The 8,226-nt window shown below is 32.5% G+C and overlaps 1 long non-coding RNA gene across 3 annotated transcripts; it reads right to left on the bottom strand.

Moving 5' to 3' along the window:
• Positions 1 to 200: 200 nt before the first annotated feature.
• LOC103343585 (uncharacterized) lies at positions 201 to 2,376 on the bottom strand. 3 transcript variants are annotated; one of them, XR_016124714.1, is made up of 4 exons: positions 2,150 to 2,376; positions 1,816 to 1,917; positions 800 to 1,144; positions 201 to 654 (listed from the first exon to the last, which is right to left on the bottom strand). It is a non-coding gene; the product is annotated as an uncharacterized LOC103343585 (long non-coding RNA). The 3 variants fall into 3 exon arrangements; XR_016124715.1 differs by having other exon boundaries at positions 1,816 to 1,891; XR_016124713.1 differs by having other exon boundaries at positions 1,816 to 1,871; positions 2,150 to 2,374.
• Between the last annotated feature and the right edge of the window lie 5,850 nt (positions 2,377 to 8,226).

The following is an 8,226-nucleotide window of genomic DNA, read 5'->3' as shown; positions in this document are numbered from 1 at the left end:
TACTATTTTTTCGACCAATGACTATTTGTCGAAAATAGTATTTCCGACCCTAGATTACTATTTGTGATAAATATAATTCGTTGGAATTGTGCTTTTTTGACATGGAAGCTTGTCGAAAAAAAGTTTTTCCGACTACATTTATAAGCATTAAACGTACAAATATTTTGTCAAAAAATATAAATAATATTTCAATTGAGAAATTGTTGTTCGAAGAATAGTATATATCATCATTAATAAAAGACAAATGTAATAAATTACAAATATTCATTACAATCCTAAGCTATGTCCTATATCACTAGTCCCAAAGTCTACTTCCAATCGAACATTAAAGAGTTCGAATGCATGCTTCATAGCTTCCTTTGAATCTTCACTAATGCTGGGCTGCTGCTACTTCCCATTAATAATAACATTGTTTGTTTATCCTGCCAAAACAAGAACAGAGCTAGTTCTGTTTCCAAAACAAAGTTTTAGTCAATGTGTTAAATCAAATATATCAAGAAGGCAATACATGACAGACAGTAATGAAATAAGAACAGAAAAATAGATACAAGCACGGTAGGTGCCTAGGCGAACCTCCTTTGCAAATACAAAATCCTGAAGAGACACCCTTCCAGATAGAATCCGCTTCCATTGACGCTGTAAGTATGCTCTAACCTGTGTAAAAAAAACAAAGGTCATCATCTAACCGTGGAAATCAAGTCAACCACCAGTAAAAGCTATATTAAGGAAAAAAAACTCAGGGCAAATACAAGATATCTATGAAACTAAAGAGGTAACATGGGAACATGGATTGACTTACAACCAATGGACGTCCTATCTTTTGCTCTTCACCCTTGATTTTATCAAACCAGTTCAAGTACAATCAAAAGGAATAGCACATGCTTTTGTACCTCATACATATCCTGATGTTCAAAAAAAAGTCTCAAAGACTGCTCCATTGTCTTGGCAACAGCCCCACATGTATCCCTGCGAACTGTCATGGGCAATCTGTTCAGGGCTTTCATAACTGTAACCAACATAACGCTTCTTAATAAGGAGGAAGCACGGGCTATAAACTTTTTCCATCTTCCAAACAATTGGATTTGGTTTCATAGCAGTAATTTCAGATGCAATCTCATGTCCAATCTGAAAAGAATCTTCAATGCTGTGTAAACACAAAAGAAAGTTAATTTGCCCCATTTACATATGAGAGAAAGAGAGAAAAAAAGTGATGGAACAATCTCCATTGACCCACAGGCAATTGACATAAATAGACCACATACAACAGTCTAAACTCATGATATGTCATTATGCCTAATCAAACACACAGTAATGAAAAAGAACAAATCAGAAGAATTTACTGTATCCTATTATTACCTTATAGGATGACCATGTACAATTTGACTATTATTAACTTGTAGGATGACCATGTATGCTTCTATTCTATGTTTTGGTCTCTTTTTCTAATCTTATTATTTCTATAAAATCTTTTATGTTCTCTGTTTTTTATCTCTCTTTTTTTTTTTATTGTCTATAACTCAAAATCAACCAATAGACCCAAATGAAAATGAAAAATCAAATATATAAAGACTATATAATGTTCTCTGCAAACACGGCTATAATGTTCTCTGCAGCACTCCTCTCTAAATAGTTGATGAAGCATTCAGACCCAATTCCTCTTCTCAAATATAGACCAAAATTACAAGATACAGAGTGATGACAAATATACAGAAGGAACCAAAGATGAGGTCTGGTTCCCACCATGTATAATCTGAAATCATAAATTGCTATATAAAAAAATTAAAATAAAGAGCAAGGATAGGTTGAGATTATTACCTTGATTGGAAGAGCAAACAACCTTGTAAGATTGAAAGGCAGGGAGGAGCGAGAATCTGAAAACCAAAGATGAGGTCTGGTTTCATCAGATCAAAAAGATTACTAAACCAAAAGGCAGACATGGAAAACCCATCAGTATTATCAAGGAAATATAATGGAAACCAAAGAAGAGACCAATTCCAGAAATTACCCTAATAAAAATCTTCCTTCTACCTATCATGGAACTCATGATCCCACAATACCATATGATGGCGGATCTACCTAGATCTTCCTTCTACCTTTCATAAATTTGTATCTAAATAACTGAGGTGAGATGAGACGAGATGGAACTTACCTGAAATTGAGATAGAGGCAGCGGCGACGAGATGATGAGAGGAGACGGCGATGGCGAGTGACTCCTTCGATTGGAGCAACGACGGCAAAAATGGAGCGATGGTGGGTGTGGGTTCAACTCAAAGTGATATTTGTGAGAACTGGAGAGTTTGTAGATGAGAAGGAGGAAGTGAGGGTTTGGGTCAGAAAAAGCTTGAGATAGAGCGAGTTAGAGTTTTTTTTGTGTTTCTTTGGTTTTTTTTTTTAGGCAAAGTGTTAGGCACAAAATTTAAATGGAGCCAAAAAAAAGGGCGGCAGGAGAAAAAATTTGGGGGAAAGCGAGCGCAAAACTTAAATTTACTAATTTATTACCGAGGGTATTTGGCGTCCCTCGGAAAAACGTCGTCGCAATCGCAAATATGTTTTTTTTTATATAGTTAATTAACTTTTAATTTCATAACAAATAAATTGAAAAATAAGAAAAATACACTAAAAAATCCTATGAACTCCTTGTGACATCCTCTTCACCTTAAAACTCTAAAAATCTAATTTTTGAATTATAAAAATACAAAGTAATAACAAAACTCAACTTTATTCATAAACAAATCAAAACATTCTGTCACGTAACACTCTTGTTTATTGGATCCAATGATTCTCATTAACTGAAACATGTGGAATCAATGGTGGAACCAAGAATTTATTTAGGGCCTGACTATATTCTTTTTTCTTGGCTTCTTCTATAATATAATATAAAATGATTCAAATTGTCTATAAATTTATTTTTTGATAAGGACGCTAAAGCCCGAAAATAGCATAACTAAACGCGAACGAGGACTATAGTTTAGTTAAATTTAGAAATTTGTTTTCCAAACACTACACAAATAAGTACAACCAAACCCAAAAAAACACAAATCAATAGAACTAAAAATTGGAGCCAATTAATTAGCAAACAAACAACCATTGAATAAAGATCAGAAACTTGAGAAATAAAGGTGAGGTAATAACCTTAGATTGTATGCAAATTGGGGAAGATTCGGAGCTTAGTACCATTGATTTAATGATGTTCTAATATATTGATGTTGTATTTGAGTTTGACCAACCACAAACAATAATGGAGCATGAAAATAAGTGTAAGTTGTGTTATTTTAATGTCATAATGTTTTACTGTTCCTTTTTAAAATCTTTTTGTAAGTTGTGTTTGTTTGATCTTGTCCCTTTCTGTTGGCTGAGAATTTAAAAAAAAAGTGATATATGTGGCTATGAGATAGTAGGCTAAAGATAAAAGAGTTTGTAGCAATTTTCGGTGCATTTTTACTATTTTTATTTAATTTTTTTTATTAATTGTTTAAGATAAAAACAATAAATAGTCAGAAAATAACACATGTCGCCATATTATAGGCCTCCTATCAGAAACACTGACATAGTTCCTTTAAGAGGCTAACACATGTCAATCCATTCTATTTCATAGTATTTCTTTAAGATTTAACTTTTATGATTCATAATAAATAAATTTAAAATAAAAAAATATACCGAAAATTCCTAGAAACTCCTTGTGACATTCTCTTAGCCTTAAAGCTCAAAAAATCTAATTTTGAATTATAAAATACAAAGTAATAACAAAAACTCAATTTTGTTTATAGACAAATCCGACGGAATGAGAAGCCTCTAAAAAAATAGTCGAACAATTCCGACCGAATGAGAAGTTGCTCAGAAATAGTCAAACAATTCCGAGGGAATAAGAAGCTCCTAGGAAATAGGCAAACAATTCCGACGGAATGAGAAACCCCTCGGAAATAATCGTCTTATTTCCGACAAAAATAGTTTTTGTCGTTAATAAAATTGGCGCCAAGTTTTCCCTCCAAATAAATTACATTTCCGACGACCTTATAGACTTTTTCCGAGGGTAGTTCCTTTGTCGGAAATAAATTTCAGCCCCATGAAATATTTCCAACGGATAACATTTTTTGGTCGGAAAAAACACTTTTACCGAGGGAGTTTCGGGACCCTCGGAAAAAGTTGGTCGATAATGACACTTTTTTTTGTAGTGTCTTACCAGGGAAGATGAATTTGAACCCTGATTATGTATAATATATAGTGATTAACAAGAATAAAGTAACTTACTTTGTGTATTGATATCTATTTATGTGTACGTAAGTGTGTCTATATATTTATGTATGTACATATATATTGTATTACATCAGTATACATACACAACTTACGCTGATAAAGGCTCCATGTTATAGAGATTAATTACTAAAATCCACTCAACACCACATGTGGAAGCATGGACATGAGCAGAGCAACTAAATATGATTCCATATCAATATCTTGTTCAAGTGGCATGGAGATTTAAATTTAAAATCTTCATATAAGTATATCAAAAAAGAAAAAGAAAAAAAGAAAGAACTCTCACACAACTTTTGATTGTTATAACTCTTTTCTATAGAACTATTTCCTAGGGGTGTACATTGGTTCCAAACCAATATAATTTCACAAATCCACATTTGATCTAATATAGATCGGATTATAATTTTCTAATCCAATCCGATCACATTAGAGAGGTATAAATCCAATCCGATTTGATCCAATTTATATTGGATATTAGACTAGATTGGATGATCGATTTTCATAATGAAAAAAGATAATAACGAAAAATATGAAACATTCATCTTCAATTTTAATATAATCAAACACTTTAATAGAATGTAAATTTAAAGTATCAATGAAATGCTAGAGAGAATTATTTTGATTTTATAATATATATTAAACATAACTTCAACAAATTACTTAAAATATTTATAACTTTCTAAATGAAAATTGCCTAATAAAAAAATGAGCATGAAACTAACTAGATTGGATTGGATTGAATTTGATTGGATTCTCACAAGCAAATCCGTCATCCGATCCAATCATATGTCGGTTTTGAAAATTAGGAATCCAATCCACTCCACAAAATCATCGAAACATATTAAAATTGGATTGGATTGTTCAGTTTAGGGGAATTAAATTGGATCTTGCACACCCCTACTGTTTCCTTTGGTGAGCATTTACATTATACGTCACGATCTCTTAAAACATAGCACAACTAAATGCATAAATTTTTTTCAATAAAACATAGAAATATTCATGAGGATAATCAAATGCTCAAAGGATTTCAAATTTGTTGATTTTCTTAAATCGAGATTGAAAAATTAGACAGTTCATAGCCTTAAACCACATGTGGAAGTGCCCAAAAAAGTAATTATTTCATGCATATAATCTACAAAAGAGTTCAATTTGTAAATAAATTTCAATTTTTTATACAAGTGATGTCTGAATTATTCTAAATTAATTAAATTTACGGGAAGGGAGGTTTGAACTTAGGTGTAAGAAGGCGGGCTCACTTTACTGGCCAATTTGCATAATCCACATCTACAAATCATTCTTATTAATAAATTAAATAAAAGAGCATAAACAAAATATGAGACAAAAAAATTAGAAAGAATTATGGTATATATGTATACACATATATACATGTCGCTTAACGAACAAATGAAAGGGATGAAAAATGTTACTCTTTTTTTTTCTTTAATGAAGAAAAATGTTACAATTTATAAATGGATAAAGTCACACACACACCAAATACCAAGTCACATAAGTTAGGGGCAAAAAGGCAGACATTTCAACTGGCATGGAGGTCCCGATATTACACTTATGTTTATTTATTAATATTATACTCTAGATTCATAAAATATCAATTATATTGTTCATCTATATATATGACAAAAACGATGTTCTAAATTACTCCAACCTACAGATAGGCAGGTTCGAATTCGAGTTCAGATTAAAGTTTCTCCACCCATATTAATAGCATATCAAGACACTGTACACCCAAAACCTTTTCATAATTTACAAGAAAATCACACCCCTCCCCCCACCTATTTGGATGAAGGCTATCGCTGTCGAGTTTGATATCCATGCTGGTTATCCATATGGTATCTATCCATAATGGGGTCACTACCAAAAAAAAAATAGCAACAGCCACTATTATTATAGTAATTGTTGCTTTTTTGATTTCCCAATAGTCATAGGCCAAATCTCACATATAATTGTTCTCAATAGTCTTCGGTTTGATTCTTATAAGGACAAACCTGTGACCTTCGTGTTTGTATATATGCCTTTGGTCTGAGGATTCTATTTCCAACATGAATTTAGGGATTTTAATTCTTATTGTTAAAAAATGATTCACCACGTTGGCCAGCGGAAAAGTTGAATTATAGATGGAATAAAAACACAAACGGAAAAGTTGAATTATTCCTTTCGATCACTGTCCATAACAACACTGGCAGATGAAGCATTTTTACTATCATCACTTGCAAAATTCCATGCTTTATTTGCACGCACAAATCTGGTCCATGTATATTAGTATTATCGATTGTTTGACTCAACTGTAGTTAGATGAAATTATTCTGAGTTTGCAATCTTAGTTGGGATGCCTATGCTAGAGTTTATTCGATCCTGCGTGATCGTTAGTGGAGGTGCACCAGATTGTCTTAATTTTGTTGTTTGACCGCTCCGTTATTGTAATCGCCCTTTGTGACTAGTTTGTTTTGGCCTTGTGGCTAATGACTTTTTTTGAATTATGAATGCAATCCTAGAATTTCTCAACAACCAAAAAAAAAAAAAAAGAACAAGAGAAACATAACTCAAAAACAAAAAGAACAAGGATTTGTTAGATATTTCATCCATCGGAATCAAGTATTATTTTTAAGGAGAGTGATCTGCTCAATGCCAAACTATATATCAACAAATTATTAGCTAAAGTATTGACAATGTACCATATACTGTAGACATGTTAGTTCTCGATACCAACAAATTCTTTTCTAGAATAAAGACCCCTGAGGCATGTGACTTGAAGAATATTAGAATATATTTTTAAGGGCCAACACGTGCGCATTGGACCAGACAGAGCCCTGTATAAATGGGATTGAATTCATAGTGCAAGTCATTCAAGCCCTAGTTAATTCCTTATCCTTGGTAGTTTTGCAGTTAATAAATTAGAAGAAGATGGTTTTCGATACAAATCATAAGGTCGCGACCAACGTTCCCTACACCGAGGAGCAGATAATGAAAGTCTTCAAAAGTCATGACAAGAATGGAGATGGTCAACTTTCCAAAGAGGAGCTGAAAGAAGCCTTCAAAGAACTTGGCTCGAAATCTCCTCCTTTAAGAGCTTGGTTTGCTAAAAATTATGCAGATGACGACCGCGATGGCTTCATTTCTATAGACAAGGAGCTCAGCAAGCTCGTCAAGTATGTCCTAAAATTGAACTATACACTTCATTAATTATAGTATTAGTGGGTAACTAGTTCTCGTACGTGCTTGTTATAGATATTATATATATATATATAGGATAACTAATTCTCAGCAAGCTTGTTGACTATGCTGTGAACTGAAGCTCTATATATGTGTGTGGATATATAACGTAGTGGCGGAGCTAGACTTGGTATCTTCGGGGGTCACAATCACTTCAGGCTTATATATGACTTCGTTCGTGTGTAAGCATATGTAGTTACTTGTAATTCATATTACCTATGTTACTATGTATGTGTACAGGGTAGAGGAAACGAAGAAGGTGACCTTTCTGTGCCTCTCGTTTCCTGGAAAGATGAATTTGAACCCTGATTATGTATAATATGTAGTGATTAACAAAAATAAAGTAACAAACTTTGTGTAGTGACATCTATTAGGTATATGTATGTGTGTCTATATATTTATGTATGTTATATATATATATATACATATATGTATATATATATATATGTTGTAGTACATACTTATATACATACACAACTCACACTGATAAAGTTCCATGTTATGGAGATTATTACAATCCACTCACCACCACATGTGGAAAGATTGTGATATGAGCAGATCTAGAGCAATTTCACATGCATCCATCCATATCAATATCTTGCTCAAGTAGCATAGAGATTTAATGCATGGGAAAGCTGACCTAATGTTAACGTCAATAACCAATTTAAATAACAAAAAAAATAAATAAATAAAAGGGAAAAAAAACCAAAAAATTTAGATTTTTTTAAATAAATAAATACCTAG

The sequence above is a fragment of the Prunus mume genome, linkage group LG2 (assembly GCF_029339155.1).
Source record: "Prunus mume cultivar Tortuosa linkage group LG2, ASM2933915v1, whole genome shotgun sequence".
Taxonomy (NCBI): domain Eukaryota; kingdom Viridiplantae; phylum Streptophyta; class Magnoliopsida; order Rosales; family Rosaceae; genus Prunus; species Prunus mume.
This window is presented reverse-complemented; position numbering and strand designations above follow the sequence as displayed.